At 37.0% G+C, this 17,959-nt stretch overlaps 1 pseudogene across 1 annotated transcript; it reads right to left on the bottom strand.

Moving 5' to 3' along the window:
• Positions 1-16,178: 16,178 nt before the first annotated feature.
• On the bottom strand, positions 16,179-17,679 carry LOC110316373 (annotated as a pseudogene). Its single transcript, XR_002380266.2, has 2 exons — positions 16,866-17,679; positions 16,179-16,687 (listed from the first exon to the last, which is right to left on the bottom strand). The product of XR_002380266.2 is annotated as an aldo-keto reductase family 1 member B1-like (transcript).
• Positions 17,680-17,959: the final 280 nt, after the last annotated feature.

The raw sequence follows: 17,959 nt of genomic DNA, 5'->3' as shown, positions 1-17,959 counted from the left end.
TGTGTGTGTGTGTGTGTGTGTGTGTGTGTGTGTGTGTGTGTGTAGAGGTGTGCTGCCTCTGATTCTATTGCCTGTCATTTGATCTCCTTCCCCTACCTGGATTGCCTGGTTGGGTCTCAGTAAGAAAAGAGGTGCTTAGACCTGCTGGGACTAAATGTCCCAGAGTGAGGTAGTACCCAAGGAGGGTTCACTCTCTATGAAGAGAAGGGGAGGATTGGCAAAGGTGGTACTGGGAAGGGAGGGGGGATGGAGAGATGGGGTGTGTGATTGAGATATAATGTAAGTAAAACAATAAATTATGATGAAAAACATTTTTAATCAGAATTTTCATATGACACAGTTATTGTTCATATTTTTAAAAATGTAATGAATGTATTACAGTGATGTCTGCATCCTCATGTCAATAGCAGCATTATCCATAATAGTCAAGATAGGTAATCAACGAGCACACCCATTATTTTATGACTAAGTTATGAAAGATTAGTTTGTACTACAAACAATGCAGCATTTTAGCCTTCAAAACGGGGTCAATTCCTGTTATTGTTACAGTAACAAGAATGTTAAGCCAGGTATAGAAAAACAAATGCCACACGATCTCATGTGCATATGAAAGCTAATAAACACAAACTCACAGAAGCAGACAGTGTGATTCTATTTACCAGACAATGCAGAATAGGTCTTGAGATCCATTGCATATCAGAGTGACTGGTTAATAATACTGATCTGTATGTGACAGTACAAAAAGAGTAATCTTGAAATCACTATAAAAATGATATGTGAGGTGATAGTATATTAATGTCTTGATTTTATTTCTTTTAGATTGCATGCATATGATATATGCATGCACTCTAGTATCACAGCACTCTACAAACATATATAGTTTTTACCTGTCAATAAATATAATACATATGTTATGTTTACTACAGCATATCTTGTAGGACAAATTGCTGGTCAAAAGTTTTGTGGCTGGGTTGGTGTCCCAATCTCTCCACTGGAACTCTTGACTGGTTACAGAAGATGGTTGGTTCAGGCTCCATATTGCCCATTAGGTAGTGGGCAACAAATCACTGGTTCCACTTGAAATTCATGCCACTAGAGGGTGCCGGCTCATGACACTGCGAGGATACACAGGAACATTAGGCTGAATAGCCAAGAACACTAGGATAGAACCAAATAGGATTGGGGGAAAAAGTCAATGAAATGATTCTGCTATGCTTGTAGATAGGAACCTAGGAGGCTTCATGCAGCAAGCAGCATGCAGCAACTACACAGTCCCATAGTCAATCATTAGGCATAGCTCGGGAATCTTACTGAAAACTGGGAGGAAGGATTTTGAGAGCCACAGGGATCAGGAAAGTATAAGAACACAGCCTACAGAATCAACTAGTCTGAACTCTGGGGTTCACAGACACTGAAAGAGCCATGAGGGTCCCTGCATGGGTATGACCTAGGTTCTCTTAATATGTTGTGATTGTATAGCTTGGTGTTCTTGTAGGACTCATAACTGTGGGAGAAACAGCTGGCTCTGACTCTTTTGCCTGCTTTGGGGACCCTTTCCCTCCTACTGGGTTGCCTCATCCAGCCTTGATGTGAGCTATGTACCTATTCTTGCTGTAACTTGTTATGCCATGTTTGGTTGAAATCCCAGGGAGGCCTGTTCTTTCCTGAAGAGAAATGGAATGGAAGAGAAGTGGATCTGAAAGAGAGGGAAGTATGTGGGGGGGAGGGGGGAGGGGCGGACGGGTGGGTGGGTGGTGTGGAACTGGAAGGGGAGGACCAGAAGAAACTGTGGTCCAGCCAGACTAATATATGTGAGAAGAAAATATAAATAAAAAATAAATAATGCATGCAGTAAGTTTTCCTAAGAAGAAAATCTCAGCAAGTGACTGGAGGTCCCAACCACTTTTGAGGCAATTCCAAACATTTGTGAAGTAAGTAGCACGCAGTCACATCATAGTGAGTCCAGTGAACAGGAAAAGTACAGAATCTAAAATACAATACTTTAAACTCCTCTAATATTGAGGAGAAATTAAATTAAGAAAAACCAGGGAGCAGACACTCATAAGGCTTCTTCAGAGAAACTAATTCCATATGTGATTCATGGAAACACTGATTGTGGGGCTCCAGTGTTCTCTCAGCCATGCAAAGAACAGTACCTCACTTCTCAGAAATCAGTTCTACATAGTAAGCAGCTTTCACCTCCTAATTACACCCATAGTCCCCCTCAATCACAATAACTCATCCATATGCCTCTGCTGATCGGTCCCCAGTAAGATGCCTCCATCCTCATTTGATGTTTACTCACTTTGCTGAGAAATGACTCAACATCTCCTGGAACATATACTTCCAGACAAAACTGATATCAAGAGGGAGATTTGTTTCAAAATCTATACTTTTGTTTCCTTATCTACTTGCAAGCCTAGAGAATTATTTAGAAGACGTCTGTGTGACAACTGTACTTTGTGCTTTAGTGACCCTTGAATAAGGAGATCCCTTTGAGGCTGGAGCCATGTCTCTCTGGCTCTTTCAGGGGATCTGGGTTCAGTTCTCAGCATGCACTTGGCAGTTCACAATTATCTGTAACTCTAGTACTACAGAGTCCTACACTTTTCTGGTGTCCTCAGGTACCAGGTATGTGTGTTATACACATCCATAGATGCATTCAGAACATTTATGCGCATGTAATAAAAATTAGCAAATATATTAAAAAAGTGCATCTATGTAATAAGGAATCAGATACTAATAATCATTACCTCAATTAAGGTTTCATTATATGACATTTTATTTGACATTCCATTCAATTACTTTATTGAATACATTACTGGGCAGGTCAAGATTTCTTTTTTTCTTTTTTCTTTTTATTGGATATTATCTTTATTTCCATTTCAAATGTTTTCCCCTTTCCAGGTCCCCCCTTTGGAACCCCTATCTCATCCTCCCCTCCCCTACCTCTATGAGGGTGCTCCCCCCACTCCTGTCTTCCTGCTATAGCATTCCCTACACTGGGACATCGAACTCCCTCAGGCCCAAGGGCTGCTCCACCCCCTGATGTTCAACAAGGCCATCCTCTGCCACATAGGTGACCAGAGTCATGGTTCCCTCTATGCGTATTCTTTGGTTGGTGGTCCAGTCTCCAGGAGCTCCAGGGGGTCTGGCTGGCTGACAGTGTTGCTCCCCACACAGTGCTGCAAACCCCCTTAGCTCCTTCAGTCCCTTCTCCAACTCCTCCATCAGGACCCCACACTCAGTCCAACAGTTGGCTGCGAGCATCTGCCTCTGTATTTCTCAGGTCTCTCAGTAGGCAGCCATATCAGGCTTCCATCAGCAAGTACTTCCTGGCCTCTATAATAGCTTCCAGGTTGGTAGCTGTAAATGGGATGGATGTCCATGTGGGGCCATCTTTGGATAGCCTTTAGTTCAGTCTCTGCTCAGTTTTCCTAACTGTGCCACCATGATCTGTTAGTATTTGATGCTGTAAGTATTTAAGAATAATAACGCTGTCAACTACTTTCTAGGAGTATTACCTTCTCTTCCTTCTTCTAGAATGTTGCCATTCTTCATAGAAGGAGATCCATTTGTTTCCCTTACTTTTCCTTTAGACCTAGAGTCAGTAAACAAGTCTTTCTCTCTGGTAATTTCAATACATCTTTATAAGTAATATTAGAAGGTAGCCTACAAAGAATTAAAAGTGACCTTGTTTTTTCAAGTATTGTATTAGCTCTTAATCCAAATTAGGATACCTGTGAAAGAGACGGGGAGACATTATTAAGCAGCTAAAATATAGTTATTGCAAAGACAGTGTGAAAGAAACCAGAATATATTCTTGCTGTGCTTGTTTCTTCCACAGAAAAATAAATCCAAAGTTAGCATGGATATCTTGGGTAAGGAGTGGTACGGTGCAAGTCTGTGATGATTTCACAGTCTCTGTATACCACTGGGAACATTTTGGTCTATCATTGTCGCTTCAGGACTGGCTACCAATATCCACAGATCATTGACTGACTATAGATGTAAACCACTGATTCTGACCAATCATTTGAACTACACTGTAGCTTTTCCTTTTTGCTCAAGCTTCCTGGCTTTGTTGTTTATTTCCCTCTTCCTTATCCTTGCTTCACTCTCTGAATCTTCTCAGTATTGCACTAGTATTTGATACTCAGCATTTAATTTCCTTCAACATTGATTTGAACTATTCCTCAGGCTAATCTGTGCCCAATTATAAGAGACAACAAACACAGCCTGCAATTTCTTATTCACATTTCTCACTATCCCTTCTTTAATCACAGAAAGATAAAATACATGAGAAGCATGACTTTATTTAGACTTAGTGGCTTTGATTGCCATAATTTAGGATTAAAAACTTGTCTGCTCTTAGAACATGACCAATGAGAATATAATGTTGTAAGCTAATTCGATTTTATTACTTCCAAGCTTTAGTAATTAACCATAAAACATAAGTAAATTGGTCATTTAACATGCAGTTATAAATTCTGCCCAGAGATTTGATAATGACTGAAAATTTACAAATGCAACTTACTAAGATTTTTCCAGTATTATTTAAGTATTTCTCTAAACAAATCTGTCATTTATAATCTAAAAGAGGTGGTTGTCAGAGATGAGTGACATCCAAATTTATTTTACATCTTCCAGTTTGGGAGTTTTTACATCAAGAATTCATTTATAACTATCCTTAGGATTTTTGTTGTTGTTTGTTTGCTTTGTGCCAATGAGAATGGAACATAATGTGGTGTGTATCATTGTTTTAATATATCTGAAAGCAACACTGCAAATTAAGATGACAGATGGGAAGAACCACTATTGACTTGGGGTAATTCAGTGAGGTTGCCAAGAGGCCATTAATTTTGTGTTTCAGAAATTTGGGCACCAGCTTGAAAATAATAAATTAACTATGTTCAAGCAATGAAAAATACTTTTCATTATACAATGAGAAAAACACAAATGCTATACATTTACTTATAAAATATCTGGTCTAATTAGGGTTTAATAGATTGTATTATCTAATAGTTTATAAAGGAAGGTACAACTACACTGAAACAAAAAGAAATTACAATTGAAAAACATTTGGGAACTTCAGTATCTCTGAAGTTTGTAGTATGCTGTCCTTAACATAATCGAATGTTTAGAAAAATCCGAAAACAGGAAATTAAGCCTCATTTATGCATGTGCGTGTGTGTGTGTGTGTGTGTGTGTTTAAGTATGTGTGTGTGTTTGCATGTATGTATGGGTTTAAAGTCTATTATGTAGACTGAATTAATTGCTTGATGTTTTAGTACCCCTGGAATGGATTAAAGATGTAGAGTATGGAGTGAGAAAAGACTCCATAGGACATATCAAGGCCAACTGCATTATGCAAGGACTGCTATCCAAGCTTTCTTCATCCTCTACCCTGCCTCTCTAGTTCACGCCTCTTACACAAGTTAATAGACTCAAATGCTCTTCAGTTGTTCTTTTCCTATTGGTTGTCTTTTCTTTGCAAAAATCAAGTATTTCCTTTAAAAAGATCATCTTATTATGCCTTTTATCCATTTAAAACATTCCAAGGCTGCTGAGCTAAAACCTTTACCTTACCATGCCAGAAAGTCTGTGGGCTGATCTTGCCCAGATAGCCCATCTCTACTATGTGTTCTGATCTATCTTGACCTTCTTTCTTCCTAGTGTTCTTCCACAGGACACTAGAATTTGCTTTCTCTCTTTGTGTGAATATCCATTCCTCAAGTGTTCACATTGCTCAACTCACACTGATCAAGATATGTTTTATGAAAGTTACCTCTGGCTTTTGAGTTTCATCTCTACGTTTAAATTACTCATCTCTGCATATAAAATTAGCCTGACTATACAGCATCTTTATACAATGACTTTGAAAAACGTTATTATGAGTTAGGCATCAAAATTCACCTACATGGATTTCTCTGGCTCAGCATCTTAGTTCTTCATTGCTTGCTAGTCATAGACATCAGTTTACAGCCTTAAAAAAAAAAATCCCCTGTAAGCGAGCCCCTGATATGGCAACAACTTTCCCTATAGCTGGCTAGTAAGGAAAGAAGACAGAACATGAAGTGTAGGTAAATCAATCTTGAAACTATCATTCCTTAAATGTTGCTGTCTTCTCTTTAGGAACAGGTTTCTGGATGGATTCTACATTCATATTATGGGACTTGGATCATTACAGAGAATATAACATTTGTATTCCAAACAGATAACATTGCCTGTTGTGAAGGGTGGTTTATTCAGTTTGATAGGACTTAGAATCCTGTGGGTGTATCTGTGAGAGTATTTCCAGAAAATATTAACTGAAGAAGGAGTTTCACCCTAAACTGTGTGTTGGTTTTTTTTTTTTAATTTATGAGCTGTATCAGAGTATGTTTGATGCATTCTCCAGTGAAAATTTCAATGCCAAGTATGATTATTCTAAACATTCAGACTCTGCATAGAAAATAATTGAACTTCTAGCATTAAACACACAGTGAGTGCAATTACAGATTTTTACCACACAAAGGAAAATTAATCTCAAACCTTACAGTACAGTAAGATATGAAGTACTCTGGGAAAATAACTGTCTTAGTCAGGGTTTCTATTCCTGCACAAACATCATGGTCAAGAAGCAGTTGGGGAGGAAAGGGTTTATTCAGCTTACACTTCCATACTGCTGTTCATCACCAAGGAAGTCAGGACTGGAACTCAAGCAGGTCATAAAGCAGGAGCTGATGCAGAAGCCATGGAGGGATGTACTTTACTGGCTTGCTTCCCCTGGCTTGCTCAGCCTGCTCTTTTATAGAACCCAAGACTACCAGCCCAGAGATGGCACCACCCACAAGGGGACCTCCCCTGTTGATCACTAATTGAGAAAATGCCTTACAGCTGGATATCATGGAGGCATTTCCCCAACTGAAGCTCCTTTCTCTGTGATAACTCCAGCTGTGTCAAGTTGACACAAAACTAGCCAGTACAATAGCATAATTTGAAAATGTTTAGCTAATATATTAGGTAATATTAATTAGGAAAAGTGGTTTAAAGAAGTAATTTTGAAAGAACAATGCTTTAATCACATAGAAATATCAAATAACAAATAATTCACATATATTCTAGAAACTGACAAAGGCCTAGCAAGTCTATTTTCGATGATTACTGTAAGAGTTTGTTCATCAACAGTCAGTTATTGATAGAGGAGGGAATTGAGGACTTTTCCCTTCACATCTGAACTGTTGGCAACAGATAGATTCAAGGAAAGTGGAAATTACTGCTTTCACTATATATATCCAAAACCCCATCATGCTTCAGTGAATAGTTCCAACCCAAGGGTCCTACAGATAGTTAAACTAAATGGGTCATAAAACAAAAGTCATGTCTGCGAAAGGGACTGAGAGCTGTGATGGAAAGTACTTGGGGGTTGAAAGGAATATAAGAGAGATAAAAGATAGTGTGTGGGAGAGGAATAATCAGAATTTGTTACATGCACGCATGACATTGTTGAATCTGTCAATAAAAATGAGAAAAAATTATGGCCTAAAATATAAAAGATTACCATGAGAATAACTTATGTATGAAGTTAAAACACTTCATACACAATCCATCACACTAGAAAGTACCTCATCACACAAAGGTTGGTGAACTTATGGCAGCCAACAGTGGGCAAAATATGTGATGCAGAAAGGGATTCACAATAAAAAAAAAAAAAAAACCCAAAAAACAGAATAATACCTTAGACTCTGGAAACTAAAAAGCTAATTGAAAAAACAAGACACTATTATGTAAAATGGTAGTGATGTAGAAAATTCCTAATCTGCATATCATCTTGTGCAATTTTACCCATCAGAATCTCTGTGAATTTAGGCAGAGTACCCATTCTTCATCCAGTATGATGTTGAAGTCTTCCTCTTAACTTCTGCAGACCCCTATCTTTCTTTCAGTTCCTGGCTCTGATAGCTTTCTTCGTAGCTCTCCACCCACCAGTCAGCTCATCACTGATTATCCCTCTACCCCTTTCTCCTACTCAAACTTCACCATCAACATTGACTGCTTTCAGGTGATTTCCATGGAAACCAGAGTCTTGACTCTCCCCTCCCCTTATTCTTCATTCTCTCTCTTGTCTCAGGCCTCCCTGAATGGGGAAAAGGAGATTTATATAGATAGCAGCCTAAGAGATGAACGGAATTTAAGGCTTGAACATTTGTTGGGCTATTTCTATCAGTGTCTAGCTCTCACATTACATGTCTGCCTGTTCTTCACTTCCATAGTCATACTCTATTCACTTCCAATTTTAGATCATTTTTGTCTCCCCACCCTGTTCCTCAATGACATTAATTCTAATAGCTTTATATTTTCTTTCCAAGAAAACAACAAATAACCTTCACCAGAATTAATATTTATATGTTTATTTGTTTATTTATTTATTTTATATATGTGAGTACACTATCACTGACTTCAGACACATCAGAAGAGAGCATCAGATTCCATTACAGATGGTTGTGAGCCACCATGAGGTTGCAGGGAATTGAACTCAGGAGGTCTGGAATAGCAGACAGTGTACTTAATCTCTGAGCTATCTCTCCAGCCCCAAATTAATCTTTATGGGGAGAATTCTTGTTCTAGTTACTCAGAAAGTAACCTTTTGCTACTTCATGCCATATACTGTTTTAGAATAATTATATGCTTGAGGAAGAGAGAGAACCAAATGACTAGCCCAAGAAAGATGATAAGGAAGTGTTTGGAACAGCATGGAGTTTTAGAGTTAAAGACAGGCTACAAAAATGGTGATGGAAAAGGGAGGGTGAAATTCGCAACATTCTAAATGAAAACAGAGCAAGCATATCTTACTTTACTATTTATCAAAATAATAAACTAACTAGGGTTTTATGCAAACCCAAGAGTTCTGAAAGGTTTTCATATTTTAACTATAGCTTTGTGTCTTTGGCATGAACCTTGAAGGTGTTCTAGGAAGGACTCAGTTTGTGACGTTACATTCTTCACATTTCTCTCTCTAATTAGTTTAAAAGATATTCATCAAAATCACACAAAGAAAGAAGAGGTCACTTCATAAAATTCAACTTGAATGTCAGACATTTTTATATGCATGTGTTAGAAAAGTTGAATGCAAAAGCAAGTCATTAGAATGGAGTGTGGAACTGTTTGAATTTCATGAACAGTTTATAAAATTCACCCTTGTGTTAAACCCCAGAAGTAAGAGAGCCCTGAAGTACTGAAGTGTATGCTCCCCTCAGAGATCTGCATTCATTCTGCTTTTCAGCCAACTTCTATTAATGTGTCATAACTGCTCTGTTTGTTGAAACTTGTTTACCACCTTTCACAATCATAGAAGGCTTACACAAAATGGTACATGTAGGGTCTGAGATGCACCTTATTCATTCCTTGTAAAGACAAGTTCCGAAAGACCATAGTTGATAGAGCTAAGCATCAGGATTTATAATCCTGGGTCTAATATTACAATATCTATTTCTTTAGGAAAATCATTCTTTTCTGGGCTTCAATTGTTTTCATGAAAAATGGTTTTCATGAGAGTGGGTCACAGGAGTGGAGAGTCAAAACTGGGAGATGAGAAGCATTCTAAATGCATAAACTTCATATTTACTACATGCTTTAATACAGACATGCACATATAGGTAAAAGTCACATGTAGACACATGAATATAAAGTAGTATAATACACATATAACATATAAACAAATGTGTATGCCATGATCAACTGTGCCTTGTTTTAAAATTTTTTATAGTATCTATATTATGTCCAAAATGATACTAATATATATTGCTTTCTATTATGTCTAAATTTTTCTTTTCATACAATTGTCCTTAACCATTTTTTAATTTAGGTTTTATATTCTTTAGGTATTTAATTAACTTGGGAATTAATTCTTACACTTTAACATGCATAGGATCACCAAATTTGTTAATTAAAAATTAAGATCTCACGTCTTTATCTGAAGCAAGAGGTATCAAGTAGATCTCAGAAACATGTTCTCAAACCCAATTCTCACAAAGCTGTTACATATGACATTCTTTGAGAAAATCTCAGGTAAAATTGGAATACTCCTCATCAGTAAGAATTGTCTGTGTGAATTCTTCAGCTCAAAAATAGTTTACAATTATTTCTTCAGAAATTAATGATGTTTGGTGGGACATTTTTGGAAGTTTTGATTGAGGATGGGTATAGAAAGAGCCAAGAGACATAGATGCATAAAGCATAATGAAGGTACCATGTAGGAGAGTTAATCAGTTGACCATTAATGAATTTGTGTGTAACTTATGAATGTATGTGTGTGCATATGTGTTTGACTGTCATGAACGACCCTAGGTGTTTTTCCTCAGGTGATGTCCTACTTTAAGAAATGAATTCTTAGTACCTAGATTTTCCACAATAGTAACCTAAGTTCTTATCATCTAAAGTCTATATGGGACTGGTGTCTAGAATATCATAGGCTTTAATACACGTGTGAATATTAAATTCAATAGTAATCATCTATAGACACAAAACTCGCCTTAGAAGCTAGAAGCCTTCTGAGAACTGATCCTCGTAAGACATTTCAAGAGCTGAAAAGAACAAAAGACAAATGGAGGACATATAAAAAGAAGCCAAAATGTATATAGTATTTAAAATTAGGTTGTCTTTACACTGTTAGTGAAAGTTTAAAAAGAAAGGCTGAGCTCAAATAAGAAGCCTCCTACAGTTTCCACTATAGAACATGATCACATTCTCAGAAAAATATTCTTACTATCAATAGAAAGAAATTACTAGACCAACCATACCTAAGAAAATTGAATTTCCATCTAAGAATCTTCTGGAAAATCCGAGTTTCAAGTTAGCTTGTACTCTCAATGTATTCTTTGTCAAAATATAGTGTCATTCATCAATGGGCAATGTTCCAAGAGCAGAAAACATTGTGTTACCTCATCCCATCAGGGATTTTCAAAAGTGTGTTAAAACAGAGGTTTCATGAAAAATGGTCTGCTCTTAGATATAGTGTAAATCTATTGGACAGAGATTTCCCTTTTTGGAAAAACGACTGACTCTGATATCACCTTCAGTTATGAAATTAGTTTATAAAACAAATGTGGGAATCTAAGATATCTTTCTACTAGTTATTACTCCATAGGCATTAAAATGACTTAGCTACATCATCTAGCAACTAAAAGACGTGTCAAATGATACATGTGGCTTTATATTTTTAGTTTTAGTTTTTGATTTATGCATTTTGCATTTTGATTGCACTATGTGTTGTGAATGAATATAATTGTTCCTCTGACCTTTTCAGAGTCTCTTAACAAGGCTACAAAAACATCCCTGAAAGTGGGGTTTTATTTTGGAAACTTTGGGAAAGCAATGTATTTTGGTAAAAGGTACTTGTATTATATTTAAAATCACTTACAAAAAATCATATAGGCCCTTGAGTTACACAAATTATTAAATAACAGTTGTTTTTCCTAAGTTCAATCATGAAAAAAAAAAAAAACAGAAAGAAAAAAAATACAAAAAAAGCCCATAGGAAAACACAAAACTGGGACACTGGGTACCATAATAAAAATATTGACCCCTGTAACACATTTTAATGAATGCAACTTAGGCAAATTCATTTTGCAGGATGTCAAACAGTGGGAACTTTTGCATTCATTAAAATATTTTAGCTCAGAAAACATAAATTACAATTAACATTGCAGCAACAATACCGAAAGCAGAAAACACTGGAAATTTTTCATGTTAAAGTACTGTTGTCTGTTTTATCAAGATTTATATATGTAATAAGCTTCAAAATATAATTTATCATTAAGATAAAAAGGAGATTCAAACATAGAAGTGTTTGTCTCCTAAATTATAACATGAGAAATATATCTCTGAGGAGCAGAAAGCTGGTTTCATTGGAAACAATATCCTTCATTTTAAAGCAGATGTTTGTAGGATATAATTAGACATATTTTTCTTGCGTGACACAATCCAAAAGAGTTCAGCAAGCCACAGAAGTTCAGCAGTTCAACTCACAAAGTCCAAGCTCTGAATGGGAACAATTCCAAGATAAGAGGGAGTAGATACAACTTAGAAGTTTGAGCACAATGTAAACATAAATTAGCTGTTGAAAACAGCATATTTTAAAAGTGGTTATTTTTAAACATTTTAGAGCAAGAGTACAATATGAGATTTACTAATTTTAGGTATACAATGTAGTATTATTGGTCGTAGATAAAGATGTTCAGCAAATTTCTAGACCCTGTTAATTCTGCTCAAGTGAAACTTTCCACCCATTGGTCACTACCCCATTTCTTCTGAACCCAGTTTCTAGAAACCACCAGTACACTCTGGTTTTATGGGCTTGAGTATTTTAGGTACTATATGTAATAGAAATCGTGAAGTAATTGTCTTTCTGTTACAGAGATAATTTCTAATTGGCCATCGTTGGGAAGAGAGGCCCTTTGGTCTTGCAAACTTTATATGACCCAGCACAGGGGAATGCCAGGGCCAAGAAGTGGGAGTGGGTGGGTAGGGGAGCAGGGACGGGGGAAGGGTATAGGGAACTTTCAGGATAGCATCTGAAATGTAAATAAAGAAAATATCTAATAACTAAAATGTAAAGGAAGAAAATATGTAATAAATAAATAAAATAGTTGTAAAAAAATAAACATCATGAAAGAAATTCTTCAAGAATAAAAAAATAATAATTTCTTTACCATAGCATCTTATAGTAAAGAAATGAAATGCTATTTCATTATATTCATAAACTACATCTCCTAAATTATAAGTAAGTAATGGAAGCAGCTTTATCAAGTGAGAATAAGAAAAGATGAAGTGAGAAGTGTTTAAGAAATGGCACCTGAATGATAAGAATGTCTAATTTTAGCATCTGTTGAGAGTAAGGTCAGTTACAAGTTTTTCAATACACTGCCTTTTATTTTTTGGGTGGAGTTACATTACCTATAGACTTAATCTGTTGAATGTTTTTATTGTGAAAGGGTTTTCAATTTTGTTAAACACCTTTTCTGCATCTGTAGATCGCATATGTTTTTTCTCTTTGCATATGGGGTAATCCATTTACTGATTTATAGATATTGAGTCATGCTTGCATCTTAGGTATAAATCTTGCTTCGTCATGGTGAGTCATTCTTGTAATGTTCTGTACAATTTAGTTTGTTAATGTTTTGCTGAGCATTTTTGATTTATATTTTATCAGAAAGTTGATCTCTTTTCTTCTTTTTTGGCGCCCTTGTTTAGATTTGGTATACCTGGGTAGTGTGGGTCTTCAGTATCCCTTACATTTTCAGGTTTATCTTTGAGTGTTTGGAAGTTTGCTTAAGTGAACATTACTCCTCGTTGATTGCTAACTCCCTTTTTCTTCAGAACTTTCCCCTTGGAAACTACCAATTCACTCTCTAATTTTATAAACTTCGTGCTTTAAATGATAGAATTCAACAAAGATGCCATCTGGCATTGGCTTTAAAAACTATTGCATTGTTAAAGTTTTCTACTTTTTTTTGTTTGTTTGTTTGGTTTTTTTGTTTTGTTTTGTTTTGTTTTTTTGTTTTAGAGACAGGGTTTCTCTGTATAGCTCTGGCTGTCCTGGAACTCACTTTGTAAACCAGGCTGGCCTCGAACTCAGAAATCCTCCTGCCTCTGCCTCCCGAGTGCTTGGATTAAAAGCATGCGCCACCACGCCTGGCTGCTTTTTTTTTTTTTTTTTTTTTTTTATCATGGTTCAGTCTTGATAGGCTAAGTGAACCTATGAGTTTCTCCATTTTTCTACACCATTTAACTTTTCACTTGTTCATAGTAGTACCTTACAATTCCTTGTATTTCTATGTCATTGATTACAGTATTTCCATTTTCGTTTTATATGTTGTTTGTTTAGTTTTCCTCTATCTTTTTTTTTTCTAGACAATAAGCCAAAGGTTTGTTAAATTTGCTTTCTTGAAACAAGCACACCAACCAACAAACAAAAAACCTGTGCAACTTATTTTCAAAGATTTTTGTCTATTTCTATTTTGCTTTACATTCTATACTCCTACTTTGGGCTTAGTTTGTACTTTTCAAGCTCCTTTGGCTATAATACTGCTTGCTTTCTTGAGCTATTTCTTCTGTTTTGAAGTAGGCATTTAAGCTACCAACATTTCCTTTAGAAATATTTGTTTTATTTGAAGCCCATATGCTTCAGTGCATTCAATAAATATTTTCACTAATCTCAAATGCTTCAAAAATTTCCACAGACCATTAATTGCAGAGGTAAATATTACTCAATTTCCATATGTTTATGAAATTTCCCAAAGTCCTTCCATTATTAATTTATACTTTCATTACATCCTGATAAGATAATCCACCTGACATTATTTTAATATTATGTTTCCTGTCATTTGTTTTGTGGTGTGATATGTAACTAACCTAACTGAACACAGTACACACAGTACACACAGTACACATAGTACACACAGTACACACAGTACACACAGTACACTGTACGTTTCATGTTGTTTCCTGGCAAGTTTTGTATTTATATAGACTCATTTGTCTTAAAGTATAATTCAACTCCAGTGTTTTATTTTTCAAAAATTCTTCTGTGTATACAATCTGCCCATTGTTGAAAGTAAGGTAGGGAGCTCTTTGCTATTACAGGATTGGACTCAGTCTCTTGCTTCTGATCATGTAATAGTAGATGTATTTTACAATGTGTGGTTATATCTTCTGATAACACACAAGATACTGAGTTTTCAATGCTTTTAATTCATTTAGAAATAATAACCTTGCTACTTTCTCTTTATTCAATTTGTTGTAAAACACTATGTAGACTCTGGAAAACTCAACTCTAATCATAACAGAACTATATACAATGGTTTTTTTTTTTTTTTTAGTTTATGAAGGAAATAGTGTTGATATCTGATATTCTGAAACATCTAAAGGATGCTTAACTGTCCCAATCTATCCTGGAAATATGTAAATATGCTTGGAAATATAGCTATTTCAAAGATAAATTGACTTTTGCTTCTTCCATCACTCTTACGGATCATATTATTTAAAACCTTGATCATCAATCATGTATCTATTCTTTGGGCCATATTTTCTTTAAAGGTAACATGGACATAATTTTCATTTTATAAATAACTGGTTGAGAGCATCTGATGACTCTATCACTTTTTAAAGAGCAACATCAATCAAAATTATTTTGATATTTGCCTTGATTCGTCAAAAAAAAAAAAAAAACCCCAGGGCAATAATAATATATATCCTATAGCTCCAAGTGCTGGGAGGCAGAGGCAGGTGGATTTCTGAGCTTAAGGTCAGGCTGGTCTACAAAGTGAGTTCCTGGATAGTCAGGGTTACACAGAGAAACCCTGTCTCAAAAAACAAAACAAAAAAGAGGTATGAAAATTTTTCAAAAGAACTGATAAAACATATAGATATTAAAATAAGTAAGACTTTGATCCACCTATAGCACTTCTGGAGATATAACATATGTACCATAGAGAGAGCATCACACTCATGGGTCCCATTACAGTTTTTATAGCAGATGAGTGATGGACTCATCATTATGCATTGTAATATGTATAGTATTGATTAATGTATTTATGGATATGCATTGATGGATAATAAAGATGATAAGATGTTGGGGCCTGGAAGTCTCTGGAATTTTGTTCCTGGGCCATTATCTAACACTCTTTTGCTTCTTCGACTATCTTGGTTCCTTCCATAATTGACTCAGGACATTTTATAATGAGGCATTCCTTTCCCTCAATAATTAGTGCATTTCTTTCTGGAACTTTTTACAATGGGGACATTCCTTTGACCTTAATGTATTACCTAGCACCACCTGTTTGGTCTGTGTACCAGAGCAAATTCCATTTGCGGTTTTCAGCTTTAAAAAGTCCCCCATTTCCCTTGAATAAAAGAGGCTTAAACAGAATTTTTGTCTTGCCTCATCCTTCTCATTTTCTGATCCCAAAATTTGTTGTTGTAGCTCCCTTCCCTTGAGAACCCAGCTGTTTCAATCCTTCAGGTTGAGGCAATAAGAATTAGATAATAAACATGGTAAATATGATGCATATATTGCATATATTTATTACAAACAATACAAGATTTTGTTTGTTCATAAATAAAAATAAAATTGTTTTGAAAGAATAGAATTTTATGTCATGTTTTTTTTTAGTTTTTTTTTTTGTTGTTGTTGTTTTCACAAAAGCAGTTTTTATTTGAGGCAAGGAGAAGTCTGACCCAAAGGATTACAGTTCTAAGCACTCAAATTTAAGTGTTAGTGGCACGGTTTGGGTTATAAATCTTGCTTCTCTTTGGTTGGAAAGGGTACTCGTGTTAAGTCCTCCAGGTGGGTAAGAAGAAAGACCAAGAAAGGCTGGAAGAAATACCTCAGCTACTGGTACTGCCCTCCAGATTCTACATCAAACTAACTAACTCTCACCACCTGGTTTGCAAGGTGCCACCCAGTGCAGAGGGACACAGGACACTTGCAAGGGCAGATGAGACAGAAAGAACAGGTGCAAGCCACTTGAGGAGGAGCAGGGATCTGCCTGCTGCAGCTTCAGACTTCGGCGTGGAAGGGGTAATCCTTGTGTTTGGCACAGCTCATCAAGGCGCACACCCTCCAGTTCCTGTTGTAGCTGAGTAGAGTGGCCATGTCCTCGCTGCTCAGCTCAAAGTCAAAGACATTTTTTTCTTTTTCTTTTTGCTTGCTTTTTCGAGATAGTTTCTCTGTGTATCCCTGGCTATCCGGGAGCTTCCTCTGCAAACCAGGCTGGCCTCAGACTCATAGATCACCTGCCTCTGCCTCCCAAGCGCTGGGATTAAAGGTGTGCGCCACCACTCCTGGCTCCACTTTCTTTCCTTAAAGTTCTCAGCAATGGTGCAGGTGTCACAGACTTGGGGATCACTACCAAGTTCCTCTGAATGGGAAACTGGATCAGCACCTGGGCTGTAGTTTTATTGTACTTGAATGCAATTGCTTTGATCCTGGGATCCTCCAGGAGAGATGGGTCTTCAGGCTTGGCCCAGGGCCTGTCAGGAGAACCAAGGGGACTACCACAATGCCTTTGCTGTGGCAGTACTCAATCAGCTTCTCCTGAGTTAGGAATGGGTGGCACTCGATCTGATTCACCGCAGGCTTATATTTTAAGCCAGGTTTGTTCAAGATCCTCTCAATCTGAAGAGGGTTGAAGTTGGAGACACCGATTGCTTTTACCAAACCTTCATCCACTAGTTGTTCCATAGCCGTCCAAGTGTCCACAAAATCGGTGTCACTAGGAATCACGTTCCCTGAGGCATCCAGTGGGAAATAGTCGGGTCCAGGCTTGAAGCCCGTGGGCCAGTGAATAAGGTACAGATCCAGGTAGTCCAGCTGCAGGTCGCTCAGTGTCTTCTGGAAGGCTCCTTTCACCATGCTCTTGTCGTGGAACGTGCACCACAGCTTGCTGACGATGAAGAGATCCTGGCGCTTCACCACCTGCTCCTTGAGCTTCTCCTGGAGGGCCACTCCCACCTCCTTCTCATTCTGGTACACCTGGGCGCATTCAATGTGGCGGTACCCCATGTCAATAGCAACCTTCACAGGCTCAGTCACCTGGCCAGGAGGGGACTTCCAGGTGCCCAGGCCCAGAGTGGGCATCTTGGTGCCGTTGTTGAGTTCCAGAAGGCTGGCCATGATCTCTGCACGTTACAAACCCGGACCGGCAAATGTCGTCATCATGTTAAATAAAGAAAGTTTTCCGTCTTTTCTGGAATATACAGGAGAAAAATGAAAATAAAAGAGAAAACCTAGAAGTAGGATAAGAAATGTGACAGAAGGGGTAGATATGATACATGTATTTTATGTGTATGGAGCCTTCATAATGAAACTCCAGTAACCAAGCACACTGAGATACTGTGATTCTCCCCACGTTCTTCAGCTGATAGCTACATACCCAACTCAAGAAATCTAAATTCAAATCTTATGTTTACCTTCCCC

The sequence above is a fragment of the Mus pahari genome, chromosome 2 (genome assembly GCF_900095145.1).
Source record: "Mus pahari chromosome 2, PAHARI_EIJ_v1.1, whole genome shotgun sequence".
NCBI lineage: Eukaryota > Metazoa > Chordata > Mammalia > Rodentia > Muridae > Mus > Mus pahari.
The sequence above is the reverse complement of the archived record's forward strand: the minus strand, read 5'-3'. Positions and strand labels throughout refer to the sequence as shown.